The following is a 14,745-nucleotide window of genomic DNA, read 5'->3' as shown; positions in this document are numbered from 1 at the left end:
GTTGAGTTTTAATATTTGTGACAGGAGCATCATGCCAGAATGAATCCTGTCCAGCATTGCCATTTATCCAAGAAGATGCCACCGTTTTGTGTAATACCTCTACTACTCATTCTGTTCCGCCGCGGATCGCAGAATTTTCAGCAATTTTGCGGCACGCGAAATTGCCAAAATTTCGCAAATTCAGCAGGCGGAACGGAATTTGCCTCCCACCCCTAGTCTATACTGGGGCGGCATGGTGAGTGTTAGACCTGGCATCCTTGGCGTGGGTCTCCCTTCCATTTTCTGCTATTGTCTCATGTATTTTTGCTGGTATTAGATGCTTTGGGCACTGTGCCACTGCTATTCAGTGCCACAGTGCAAGTGCTCCCCATTGTAAATTGATGTATTAATCAGTGGTTCCATGTTTGGCTATTTGCTTTACTAGTCAGACCGTAGTCTAGTGCACTGAGTGTGCCAAGGGCGTGTAAATCCAAATGCTGCTGGTGGGCCTGCAGCACTGGTTGTGCCACCCACAGAAGCAGGCTTGTAAAATATGTCTAAGGTCTGCCATTGCAGAGCCTGTGTGCAGTCTGGTACTGTCACACTGACTGGGCAATGGCATCCACTTGCCAGTCCCTAAACCTTCCCTTTTCTTCATATCAGTCACCCCTATGGTAGGACCAAGGACAGGGTGCATTGTAAGTATAAAGTAGGACAAGCCCTGATGTGTGTGGCATGTCCTAATAGTGAATTACAGCCATTTTGGGTTTTCACTATTGCAAGGCTACCTGTTCTCCATAGGCCAGAATGGGCTGTTAGATTATTACATGTTTATAATCCTAACTGTCTCAGAGAACATGGTAGAAATTTGAGTTTAGTGTGCCTGGACTCAGAATGATAAAATACATCTTTTAGTGAAGTTGGTTTTAGCATTCTGTGATTGCAAATACCACTTTTAGAAAGTAGGTATTTGTTTGTTTAACCTTTGAAGCCTGCCTCTGCTATGTTGTGTATTCCTTGTCTGGTTTTGTGAGTGACAGGGCTGGGGGATTCCAAGAGACAGGATGAGTCAGCCCAGTGGTGAATAGAGAGATCTGCATCCAGATGGGAAGGAGGAGTTGCACCTGAACCTTGAATAGGGCTGTGCCTGCCTTCCACAATGCTGGCTCCACCTCCTGTGGGGCGTCTGATGTTTCTGCCCTGCACTGTGAAAGGGAAGGAGAAGTCTGGTAAACAGAGTGCTTCAGAACTGGTTTGGACTGAGCAAAGGCCCCTCTCCCTTCTGAGGACAAAGGATTTTGTGGTATAAATATTGGGACACTGATCCCAAGAAATTAGATCACTTTTGGACTACAAGAAGAAACCTTTACTGATAATAGGAACCTGAAGAAACTGAAGAGAGACTATTCCCTAGCTGAAGTACTGCTTGGCGGATTGGCCTGCAGTGGTTGCCTTACTGCCAAAGGAAGGAGAAAGGAACTTTGTGCACTTTGCTTTCAACTTGTGAAGGATCTCCAAGGGCTTGGAAAAGAGCTTGCCTCCTGCTGAAGTCTCAGAGACAACAAACTTCAACCCCCCCAGCTCCCCAGAGTTCTTTTGGAAGTGCCTGCTGCTGTTTTGGGCCTTCTGAGGAACTGCATGTCGCAAGGAGCTGGAAGCGCGACTCATCAAAGAAAAAGCGTGTCGCCGTAGCTGTGCCTGCCATCGCATCTCCCAAGGAGGGTGTCGCCGCTGGGACTGTTCAGAAAAGGGGGTGGTGATGAACAGAGTGTCTGAATTAAGCAGACCACTCTTTCCCAGTCCAAAGATCAGGGCTTGATCCATCACCGTTATTTATCTCACTGCACCATCCCAGCTCAGAACCTGGCTATATGCAAATCAGCTGGGACTGTAGCACTGCACCGCATCGAGAGAAGCATGCCGCAACGAAGAGGAAGCGTTTCGACGTCGCTGCTGCCGTCGCAACTCCAAAGGAGGGTGTTGTCGCTGTAGCCGTCACATTACACAGCATCAGGAGAAGAGTCTCGCAACGAGGTTGGAGCGTTTTGCTCTGCCTGGCGTCGCAACTCTGAAGGAGGGTGTCGCTGCTGAAACTGTCGCACTGCACCACATCGAAGAAAAGCGCCAGGCATCCCCGAGAAGCACGCCGCCTTCGGAGCTGCTGCCGTCGCATTGTGGATGTTGCCGCTGTAGTTGTCGCCTTGCTCTGAAGCTTCACGCTTTGTGGGAGAAGAGTGTCACAGTTGGAGCTGTTGCTGTCGCATCGCTGAATAAGGCTGTTGCAGCTGCAGTCCACGCATCAACCGAGAACTTCTTGCAACCCCGGAGAAGTGTGCAACATCTGGAAGATCTTCACTTCTTTATTTCTTAGTACTTGAACTTTGCCGCATTTCCCTCGCTGCGACATTGCTTGTCGTGGAAGCGCAACGAACCTAAAGTACATTGATGCAAAGTGTTGCATCTTAAGAACTGAACTTAACTAAGCTAAATCTACCATCTTAATGTAATAGTATTGTGTATTTTTGTCGTTTATGGTCTTGTGGTAGCTCTATATAAAGTATACTTTTTTTTATATAAAACCTTGTGTGGTGTCCATCTGTAGTGTTGTCACTGGCTTACTGTATGTGGCCACAAATGCTTTACACACTGCCTCTGAGATAAGCCTGTCTGCTCATGCCAAGCTACCAAGGGGGTGAGCAGGGATTATTTTAGGAGTATAATCCCTTATCCTGACTAGTGGCAAGGGTCCCTATTTGTCACAAGTACCTACCTGTGCCAACTAGAGACCCCTAAATCTAACAGTGAGCAAAAGAACGATGGATTTAACCCAGATCTCTTGACTGGGGGTAAATGTATGATTCATTCAGCATTCCGTCCTTCATTTGTTTGGGTAGCACTTTTCGCCCTAAGTGAGATGGGTATGCCCAGACGTGGGTCCCTTGCCCACTGTGCCACTGGATTCAAGCTAGCCTGGCTGATGAAGGGTGACATACCCTGAAACCGGTCCCAGGATGCTTGTTTCCGGTCCAGAGAGGACCTGGTTTGGCAGTTCGGTTTGGACTGTTTCCATGAGGCACAGGGTCGAGACTGATTTGCATATGGCTGGGTCTAAACTGGGATGGCATGGTGATCAAAAGAATGAACTATTTAACCCAGATCTCTTGACTGGGGGTGAATGTATGATTCATTCAGCAATCTGTCCATCATTTGTTTGCGTAGCAAAAAAACATAACCGTCAGGAGACATAGCCTGACATTTGACCTCTATCTTTGAAGCCCAGCAAAGGTGACAAGATAATTACAGAATTTAAAAGCATCTTGATTTACTGCTATGACTTTCAAACCCCACCAGAAATCATATTGTAACTGGACCCACCATGTTGGAAACACTGCTCTAGACTGCTACGGTTTAGATATACATTGAGTACCAAACTCACACACTCACTTGACTATGCATCGCCTTGTTTCACACAAACAAGCCATTCATAAAGCGAGTCTGGCTGATGACATCATCAGCGCATGATGCACAGCAAGTGTGGGGCTGCACAATTTTGTTCCTGTTTGCACAACACAAGGCTGCAGGTGTTCACACAAGATTACATTGCACAATTCTTGGTAAATTTGGGCCTAAGTGTGAGATGTTCATGTACCACTGCCAGCCTGAAATTATTTTGTTGCTACTTGTGATTTTATCATGTTTACAAGCATAATACATAACTCATAGAAATATCATAAAGCTCAGTGGTTGGGCAGACAATTGTAGTTCATACAGGCTGCATAATAATTCCCTTTTACTGCTTGACACTTACATAAAACAAAACTGCTAAGTGGCATGTTAATCGCCCAGTACTGTTCCATTCTACAGTAAATAAACCACACATCACCAACCGAACAGGCATTGGATAACCAAAGAGATCTGCCACATACCGCTTGCAAAAGGAGAATTTAGATATGTCCTCCACTGCAGGTCCAAACTAGCTACATACAACCACTTCTTGACATCTCACAATGACATTCATTTATGGGATGATATTAATAAAGTCCATCCCAGCAGATATCTCCACCATTTCCTCCTTTAATCTATGCTTGCTCAGGACCATTAACTTTAAACAAAATATCTCAGAAGGGTCAACCCAATGCAGTAACCAGTTACGTGAACTATGAATGTAACAAATATCATAAAGGGACTTGCAGAGCTGCAAGCTTAGAAACCATAAACTGAGTGTCCAACTCTCACATTTTGTCATCCATCACACTGCAAAGTGTTGAGTCCTATTTCATGATAATTGCACCTCGGTGGTATCATGCACCACATGGAAACACTTTCCTCACGGGATCAAAACAAAGACATCCTTCCAACCACACACCTTACACAGTTTAGCATGCTACCCATGTAGGCAAGGGTGTCAGCTTTTCACATAAGAGTAGTAAGCGCTGTATAAATAGTACAATACAACACAAAATCTAGGTAACAAAATAGATGTTAAATCCATAAGTCAATAGAAAAAAAATAACAATAATAGAAAAGGACCAGAGCTAGATCAGGCCCTTATACACATTTTTTGCTAACAAAAGCCTTTTTCGTATCATTCAAGCTCACCTAATAAAAGTGGGATTTTCTAGTAGCCATATCTCCAAACTTGGGAGCAATGATGGACATCAAAATAGTAAACATCAACATGAGAAGCCTCATGTAACTTTGCAAAGAAAACTAAATTATCATCCAAGAACCACTAGCAGGCAGGCACTTCAATATGTGGTGACATGTCCCACCCTGCCTGTAACATGCAAACAAAGAAACCGGGAGAAAGCGTTTGTGGTTTGGATTGCACAGAAGACATGTTGAGGCAAGTTGACTCTCTCTTGGCATTGTAACCAAATACCAAGCAAGATATCGTTTTCTGTGGACTAATGATGCTGCCATCAATACTGTTTAGCAGCCAGTTCTTATTTTCTGTTCTTGGCTGTGATTACAATGATTTCATAATCTATGTGTTGATGCTACTGTTACTTATTATCCCACAATCCACAGTTCAATGCTTCATAGTGTTTATTTATTTATTTGGAGTTTTAGATAATGCGAACATGATCCATTAGGGTGACAGAGCACTTTATCAAAACTATACAAAGGAACACGATAGGAGACAGGAAACAATATAAAAACTTTAGATAAGAGTACAATAAATACAGAATATAAAATATGCATACATGTGATAATGGTAGGCCGGGAGAGAGGGGTACACTAATATAGCATAGTTCTGGGCCTAAAACATAAACTGGCACAGTAAAAGGCAGATGACATGTAGGTGAACGGAAACGAACAGACGAGTCAGAACCAAGTCCATGGGGCATATTATCAAGGAACTGAGTTAAAATTATCGCCGCTTTAGCGGCAGAAAACTGCTGCTAAAGCGGCGATAATGGGCTTGATAATACGCCCTTTAGAATTCCAATAGAAGCCCATGTTCTGCTGTGAACATGGGCTTCTATTGGAATTCTCAATTCTCATTATCTCTGTTTTAGCGGCAGAAAACTGCTGCTAAAGCAGCGATAATGGGCTTGATAATACGCCCTTGAGAATTCCAATAGAAGCCCATGTTCTGCTGTGAACATGGGCTTCTATTGGAATTCTCAAGAGCGTATTATCAAGCCCATTATCGCCGCTTTAGCAGCAGTTTTCTGCCGCTAAAACAGCGATAATTGTAGCGCCGTTCCTTGATAATATGCCCCCAGGTCTTCAGTGTGAGAGGAATTTGTTAGAATGAAAATGTTTACTTCTTTCCTGAAGACGGATGTGGATGGGCTGCATCTGATCTCAGTAGGGAGAGAGTTCCAAATTTTCTGAGCAATTTCGGAGAAGGGTCGATTGTAGTTTTTTTTTGTGTGACTCAAGAAGTAAGGAGCTTGTGCTTCTGGAGGATCTGCTTCCATCCAATATGGTCAGTTTCTGGGTCAAGTAGGAGGGGGTATTATCGTGCAGTGCTGTGTGAGTCATTCAAGCTATTTTGAAGTGAATGCTATCATCAAGGGGTAACTGTTTCAGAGCAAGGAGGTCTGGGGTGACATGATCACTCTTTTTCTATCCTGTGATGAGCCTAGCTTCTATATTCAGTGTAGTGTTCAGTGGTGCAAGTGAGGTTTTCTAGAGGTCCACCAGGGTGGTGCTATCATAGTCTAATTTTGATAGAACAAGTGCATGATCGCAGTTGTGAGGTCTGCTGCTTGTGTTTATGCATGGAGAGGTCTTTGTTCAAGGTTCTACCTAGGGATTTGCAGCGTCAACCATGCGTGGGGTGCAATTCAAGACAGTGAGAAGAGGGAGACAGACTTTTACGAGTGGAGGAGAGTGGCGAGATCAGTAGGAATTCCGTTTTATCCAATGAAATATTCTTTTATGCTATTTTTTTATGTGTGTTGTTATACTTCTGCTTGCAAATACTATGCAGTTCAAGAGGCAACACTCTTGTTAAACTGGAGTTTCATTGCCAAAAGCTTGCTAAGCTGCGACACTTGCCAGTGAGTAGTTTAGTTAAACATGTCAGTGAATCACTCTTGCATTGAGATTCACTGATGAACACATTGTAATCAGTTGTTAGCGACTGAATGCCTGGCCTTGGGATCTGTCAGCTAACCTAATCGATTTCCATCCTCCATAGGAATATGTTGGATCTATACATAATCATATTCTCCCTGGAAACCATTGTTCTCATACCCATAACTCATCAATAAGATAGTTACTTTAGGGCATTTGACTTTGATAAGTGGCTCATTTGTAGCACCACGGGTAGATGGATCATGACATTACATATAGTGAAAAAGAAGCCATCACAAATATCAGGGACATCATTGGTGGCATTACATATTACCTTACTATTGACATTAACAATTTGATCACTTTGCATATCATCGGCCAGATTCATGAAACGAAAATCGGCTCGCAAAGGGCCAGATTCTGAGAATCTGGCCCTTTGCGAGCGCAATTTTTGCATTCGGGATACATCATCCCAAATGCAAAAATCGCTATTAAGGAATTCGCACATTTGCGAGGAATTGCATTTAAGGAATCTCTATTTGAGATTCCTTAAATGCAATTCATGAACCATTTAAAAATTGCGAAATCGCAATTTTGGGCCGCTATTTACCGCGAGGTCAAACCTCGTGGTAAATAGCGCAAACTTAGAAAAATGCATTTAGGTTTAAAGCATTTTATTAATACACTTACAAAAGGAAATAAAGACAGCTGTCGCCAAGACTTAGTGTAATAATACAACCATATAGGAGCGCCACCAGCTCGTAGAAGTTCTGCAATCGTAGTGTCCGTCTGAGCTTTGTGCTTGGTGCGCGTGCAGCAGCAACAACTTCAAAAATAAACAACCCCTTCCCGAACTCCCCCCTCCCTTCCCGTCCCCTCAACCCCCTTTCCGCACCCCCACGTACAGTACTAAATTCGCCCTCCTAAGCCATCTCCCTCAGGCCACCCTCCCTTCCCCACTGACTGTAACTCCAAGCTCGTTAAGTAGTCGGGGCTATTGGTGGTGTTAATCTCAATAATCGGAGGTATCGGGGGCATGTGAGTTCTTTGAATTCCGTCACAAGTAACGAGTGAAATGGCTGCCACAGGTCACCGAACTGCTCCACCTCTCCCGCCGCCATGAGCGTCAATTTTTCGATCCCCAGGACATGCCACAATCTATGCAACCAACCTGTAGTGGAGGGGAGTGTGGTGGTACGCCAATGGATGAGCATGTTTTGAACAGCTGGACCCAGTGCAATCGCTATCTGTCTGCCCCTACGAGATTTCAGAGGGTACATCAACCCGTTGGGCAGGCCCAAAAGGACATACACAGGGAAGCGGGGCAGCTCAATGTCGAAACAGGAGTCAATCTCATCCAAGACCTCCTTCCAATAGGGGCCCAGCAGGGGGCAGTCCCATAAAACATGTGTAAGTGTGCCTTTCTGCCCACAAGCTCGCCAACAAGTGTCCTCAATGTTATGGTTCATTTCATGCAGTCTCTCCGGTGTGTAATACCAATATGTGGATATCTTAGTGAGCGTCTCTGTGAGTCCCGTGTGGTACGCGGAGTGTCGTGCCCGGTAAGAAATGTGGTCCCACTCTGTATGACTCAGGGTCCTCCCCAACTCCCTTTCCCAGCGTTCCCTACCATGGGTTATAAATATGAGAGGAGGTAGGCTGCAAGAATTTATATAGATCTGAAATAAGTTTTGTATCTGAGGTGCGCGTCACAAGCCACCTCTCGTAAGGTCGGAGCTTTCTGTCCGCCGATTCGCGCACTTGTGGCTGGAGCGCCCAGTGGCGCACCTGCATATACCGCATCCTTTCCGTCTCCGGCATTTGATATTCTCGCTTGAAATCTTGGAACGGGATGACGCCGTCCGGGGTATAATTATGAAACAGCGCTCTGCATCCTGCATTTCGCCAGTGCGCGAAGGCCCCAAGTTCCATCCCAGGATGAAAATCTGGATTCCCAACCAACGGCGTGAACGGCGAGGGGAAAGTAGTGAGATCATGTGCCGCGTTAGTAGCGTCCCACACTCTCATCGGGACTCGCGTGACAAAAGATGCATACAGGTTGGGGGGACGGTGAGCCCTACGCAAGAAGGGCACCTCCTGCAGCGTCCGGCCTGCGACTGCCTGATCCTGAAAAAGCCAGTGCTTGTCTGACTGCCACTTGCTCCACTCCACCAGATATCGCAGTTGCACCACCTGGAAATACTTGCGTAAGTCCGATATGCCCAATCCCCCAGCCTCAGGGGTCAGTGTGGATAAGGCTCTCCTGAGTCTGGGTTTGCGGCCCTGCCAGATGAAGCGTGCAAGGTCCGCTTGAGTCTGCTGGATCCATCCTTTCGGGGGCTGAAGCGGCAGAGCCCGAAAGAGGTATAGCACCTGCGGCAGGAGAGTCATCTTCACTGCAGCTATTGTGCCTAGCCAAGACAGGGTTCCTTTGCTCCAGCGACCCATCTCCTCTTTAATTTTCTTACCCAAAGCTGCGTAATTGGCGGTCACCATAGCAGGTAGGGTGGACGCCAGTAGTATGCCCAGGTATGGCACTAAGTCCTTAGACTAGTGCATGGGGAAGAGGTCCTGTAACTCGGTTCTTGTGGCTGCAGTCAGTGAACCGTCAAGAACTGCCGACTTTCCTATATTCATCTTGAAGCCTGCGACGGCAGCGAAATCCTCTAGTTCAGCGATACATGCTGGGAGTGCCCTCCTTAGATCTGACAGCGTTAGAATAATATCGTCTGCATAAAGGCTAATGGTATGTGTGTAACTCCCCATCTGTATGCCGGTCGCATTCGGGTTTTGGCGTATCCTTTGGACAAAGGGCTCCATATAGAGGGCGAAGAGTAGCGGAGACAATGGGCACCCCTGTCTGGTGCCCCGCTCTATCGCAAAGTTCTGAGAGCTAGAGCCATTCACCCGTACCACTGTGGATGAAAATCGATAGCAGTTGAATACTAGGGTGCGGAATTTCTCACCTATGCCCATATTCGATAGAACCTTCTCTAAGTAAGGCCAATGCACCCGGTCGAAGGCCTTCTCCGCGTCGACAGCCAGTAGTATTCTCTCCCCGGGGATCCGGGAGGCCTTCCCTAGGCCACTCTCTTGGTATTGTCCACCGTTTGCCTCCCGGGGACAAACCCCGCCTGATCCGGGTCCACCAACCCCGGCAGATGAAGTGCCAGGATCCCAGTGTACAATTTGAGGTCGATGTTCAAAAGAGAGATCGGCCTGTATGAGCTGCATTGAGCCCGATCCTTCCCTGGCTTGGGGATGACCGACACCGTCGCTTGGAGTAAATCCGGAGGGATAGCTCCAGGGGCAGAGAATGAGTTATAGAGGCATGTAAGGATAGGCAATTAATCAAAGGAGGGATTTAGGGATCAGAGTCTCCGTTTCATTCCCCAAGGTTAATTAGTGTTTATCAAACAGAAAAACGGACACTAGTTACACCTTATGACCATTGGCATAAGGAATGAAAATCAAAATAGCCTCAAAAAACTCTATGTTATGGTTGGAAGGTGCGGTATATTTGGTTCATCCGCCCCACATAAGAGTTATGGCAGTTATCATTGGCTACTTCGAAGTTGTGAAGGTGCCAGCCTCACCCGAGGCGCCTCTGGTCTGGGGTGCAGTGTCCAGAGATTATTAGTGAAAAAAGGTGTAAAGGAAATGTGCAAAAAAGAGAAGTAAAATTTAAAAAGGGGCAAACAATCCTAAAGTTCTTTAATGAGGGTTGTTTTTACCACATTTAAAAATAGGTGGTACGATCTTTAGACCGAGTTACTGGGTCTGATAGTATAGTAAGTAAAATGCGTCGACATGTTTCAGCTCCTAGGGCCTGGGAGGGTCGGCGGAGCTTTCGTCAGGACTCACAAACATATAGGTATTGTACTTACACAATTAGTGTAGTTGTATTTGATGTGCAAACACTCTTGTTAAGTTTGTATTTAGGTAGGAAATTTTCCTTCAAATCTGTAATGAGACGGAAATAATGTACATATATTGCATACACACATACACCTTATTTCATTCGATAATAGATTTCATTATCAAAGTTTAGTTGTGTGACATTATCATCAACAGAACTTAATTACTTTACAAAGGCAAATCATGGAGAGTAAAGGCGCTGATCATTCATATATATATAGACGATATACTAAAATGCTCCATAAGTATCTTTTTTTAGGTATCTCTAAGGCGCGCAGCGAAGGTGTAAGTATTACTCAACCCTGCAGTCTGATAGAGAAAGGAGCTTTATCAAGGGGCAAGAGTAACGCTAAAGTAGCGGGGAGCTGGCGTGCCCTGTGAACGCTGCTAGGATATTAAGAAGGCGGGACATGTTCTCCTACCTGTTACAAGAGGTATTCTGCTTCACCGGGATCGTTGCTCTTGGAGCTCAGAGCTGTTACAAAGAGCACTCCGTTAGTTTTAAGCAAGAATTACTCATCTTACCGGTGTTTCTGGAGGTCGGCGCCATTACCCGCGTGATCGGAGGATTTCGCCTTGTGCTGACTCTGCCCCGGGGTGTGGCCTAGGTCGGAAACACTCTGATTCTTAAAGGTGCACAGCGGGTCACGTGGGCGTGTTAGCTCTTTTTTATATTATCTTTCTTTTCGTATCGCTACTCGCATAGTTTTATTGGCACAAGGAGACCAAAGCTTATTTTGGCATGAAGTTCTTCGTGGGGCACAATCTTTTCAGTTTCTATGGCAAGTTTCTTTCTTTGTGTTTCGCTTCTCGTGTGATTTTGTTGGCACAAAGAAATCAAAACTTATTTTGGCATAATGTTCATGTTGGGGCACAATCTTGTCCGTTTCATAGGGAGGTTTTCTGTATCGCTACTCATGTAGTTTTTTTGATATGAAGAAAACACAACAAAGCTTATTTTTGGCATGATGTTCATCCCGGGGCACTGTCGAGTCCATTTCTTTGAGGGCTTGAATCAATTGGCAAATCGGTGCCAGGGGATGGCATCGTTCAGTCCCTGGTCACAGGTTCTAAGGCGGTCCACCCACCTCTGTTCTTTTTCGAACAGGCGGCGCTCACAGTTTGTATTTTTGTCAGTTAACATTTCAAGGACTGTCCACTGGAGTTCTTCGCATGAGTGGCCCATCTCAACAAAATGGGCACACAGTTTAGTGGTGTTTTTCTTCAGGCGAATGTTGCTTTTATGTTCGCCAATCCTTAACTTTATTTTGCGGCAAGTCATCCCAATGTACCTCTTGTTGCATTTGCAGGTAATCATGTATATAACATGCGATGAGTTGCAGTTAGTGTGTTGGCGTTGTGTCCATAACAATTCCTCCGTTAGCTGTAATGTTTTCGATGCTTTGGTGGTTTTACAGGCTACACAGGAGCCACAAGGGTAGTGGCCAGTGACCGGATTCATGCTGACATCCCTCGTTATGGCCAGTTGTTGGTTTTTTAGGGGACGGGTATGGACCAGAACGTCTTTGATATTCTTTGTTCTGCGATTGGCAAACCTCGGCTTGGGCCAATTGAAAGTTCCAGTATTGATGATGTGCCAATTTTTGTTTATTAATTTGTTTACTTCATATGATGATGGGCAAAAGGTGGTGACACAGGTCGTCAAATCTTGTGTTTGTGCCTTAGGGTAGCTTTTTAAAAGGCATTCCCTCGGTTGGTTGCTCGCTCTCTTATTACAGTACTTAATTGTTTTGGCATTGTAGTTCCTTTTTGACAGTTTTAGGCTCAGCTCATGTGCTTGGGTCAAATAATCCTCTTTTTTACTGCAATTGCGTTTCAGCCTTAGAAATTGGCTATAAGGGAGATTGTCTTTGAGTGGCTTGGGGTGGTAGCTCTGATACGAGAGCAAGCTATTTTTAGCAGTGGGCTTTGTGTACGTCTTGGTATGTAAGATGTTGTCTTCCACAAAGATTGTGAGGTCCAAAAAATCCAAACTGGTATTGCTGGAGGTATGGGTGAATTTCAACCATGGGTCAAGGTGGTTGAGCCAGTGGATAAATTGTTCCAGGTCAACTGATGTATCCCAAATTAGAATTACGTCATCTATATATCTCTTCCAGTAAAGGATGCTGGAAGAGAACTCATTAGCTGCATTATGGATGAACTTACTCTCGAAGTTGCTCACATACAGCCCGGCCACCGATGGAGCGAAGGCACTGCCCATCGATGTTCCATGGGTCTGAAGGTAAAGGTCTTCTTCATAGGCAAAGTAGTTTTCTTTCAGGGCTAATTTGCAGCACTCAAGGACAAAGTGCCTAGGTGTGGTGTATTGCCAGTCTGCTGAATAAAGAATGTCTTCCAATACTTGTAATGTATCATCTTGTGGAAGACTAGTGAACAATGATTCCACATCCAAACCCACTAGAGTCATTGTGCCTGGATCAAATGTTTTTGCTTGGATCTGTACCAGTAAGTCCCGAGTATCTTTTAGGTATGATGGTGTTTGCTGTACAAAAGGTTTTAGGAATTCATCCGCAAACTTCGATAGCGGCTCAAGGACTGACCCTATTCCAGACACTATAGGTCTCCCTGGAGGGGGGGACCTATTTTTGTGTGTTTTTGGGAGTGAATAGAAGTAGGGAGTTTTTGGGTCTGAGGTAATGAGGTATTCGGCCTCCTTTTTGGTTACCCAGTTTTCGATCTCCGCCTCATGGACCATGCTGGATATTGTATTCTGCAGTCTTACTGTTGGATCAGTGGTAAGTTTTCTGTAGAATCTTGTATCTGCTAAGAGTGCGAGGCATTGGTTATTATAGCCATCTTTATTCAGGATTACAATGCCCCCCCCTTTATCCGCAGGTTTGATCACTATATTCTCATTCTGCCTTAGTGAGTCCAGGGCTATTCGCGCTTTTTTTGATAGATTCTGAAATGTTTTCTTGTTCTTGTCTAGGAGATCAACGCCTTTCATTAAAGATTGTTCAAAAGTATGGAATTCTGGCGGGACACTGGCAAAAGGTGGGTTGAATGTGGATTTTTTGCGTAAAGAGGTATCGCCTTCTATTTGATTACTGGTAGTGTTATGAAAGAATGCTTTCAATTTGAGAGTCCTACAGAATTCAGCTAGCTCGCTTTTTAATTTGAAAGTATCCATTCGAGGTGTTGGCACATAGCTTAAGCCTTTATTCAGGACTCCTATTTGATCTTGGGTTAATTGTAACTCGGAGAGATTCACTACGAGGGTTTGGTCTTGCTGGTTGATGGTTGTGTTGCAGCCATACTCCTGGTCTGGACATTTCTCTGTTGATCCTGCCATCTGATTGTCTTTTTTCTGCCTCTTGTTTGGTTTTGGCCCCTGGATAAAAAAGGTGGCTCTTGTTGGTGCAGGTTGGGGTTTATGGTCATTTGTTGCTCATCCAATTGTGGCATCTGTTGCATGCCTCGGCTGTATGGGTCCATCCATCCTCCATATTGAGGTACAAAAGGCTGATAGAAAGGCATGTTAAATCCCGAATAGAACGGTCTTTGCCACCTGTTTCCCCTTCTCGGGCGGTAGTTCCTGTAATTACTACGTCCTCTTTTTGTGGTATATTCATCCACACTAGTGATGGAATTGTTGGAGGAGTTTGTCCCTGTGGATTCATTATCGGATCCAGTGTCCCGTGTTATATATTCATCTGTAATGTATGGGTGCATTTTTTCGCGACTGAATCTCTTTAGTTCTTTGCTGAGTTTTTGGAGTTTACTCTGCATGATAAATTCACGGGTCTCGTCCATTTCCTTATTGATTTCTTCTAGTCTCTTTTTGACAGTCGCAGGATTTAAGCCCTTCCTTAGCTCATTTTCACACTCTTCAATTTCCTTTAATAGGGCATCCGATAGTCTTTTAGACGTTTTGACAATTAGAATGAGGTAGTCCAAAGTACACTTCCAGGAGATGGACGACCAATCCATCCTGAAAGCCAAGTCATGTAAGAAGATTCTCGGGGCATTGTTAACCCAGAGGCCTTTAGGTGCTGTTTTCACTCTTAAATATTCCGTCATTATTATTCCATGGATGGACGTCCGGATCTGTTCTCTTTTTTTGTCTGTCAGATTGTCCCAATCATTGGTTTGTGCTAGAGTTTCTATGAATTCGGTATTTTGTAAAAGTGATTGGCCTGCTAGTATTTCGTCTATTTCTTTTGCATCAAAACTCAATCCAGGGATGCCTTCCATTACTTCTTTATATATATATAAGAAATAAGTATAATCCCGCAGCTGTGCGCTGCTTATATATCAATTAATCAAAGGAGGGATTTAGGGATCAGAGTCTCC

Source organism: Lissotriton vulgaris, chromosome 3_1 (assembly GCF_964263255.1).
Source record: "Lissotriton vulgaris chromosome 3_1, aLisVul1.2, whole genome shotgun sequence".
Classification (NCBI taxonomy): Eukaryota; Metazoa; Chordata; class Amphibia; order Caudata; family Salamandridae; genus Lissotriton; species Lissotriton vulgaris.
This window is presented reverse-complemented; position numbering follows the sequence as displayed.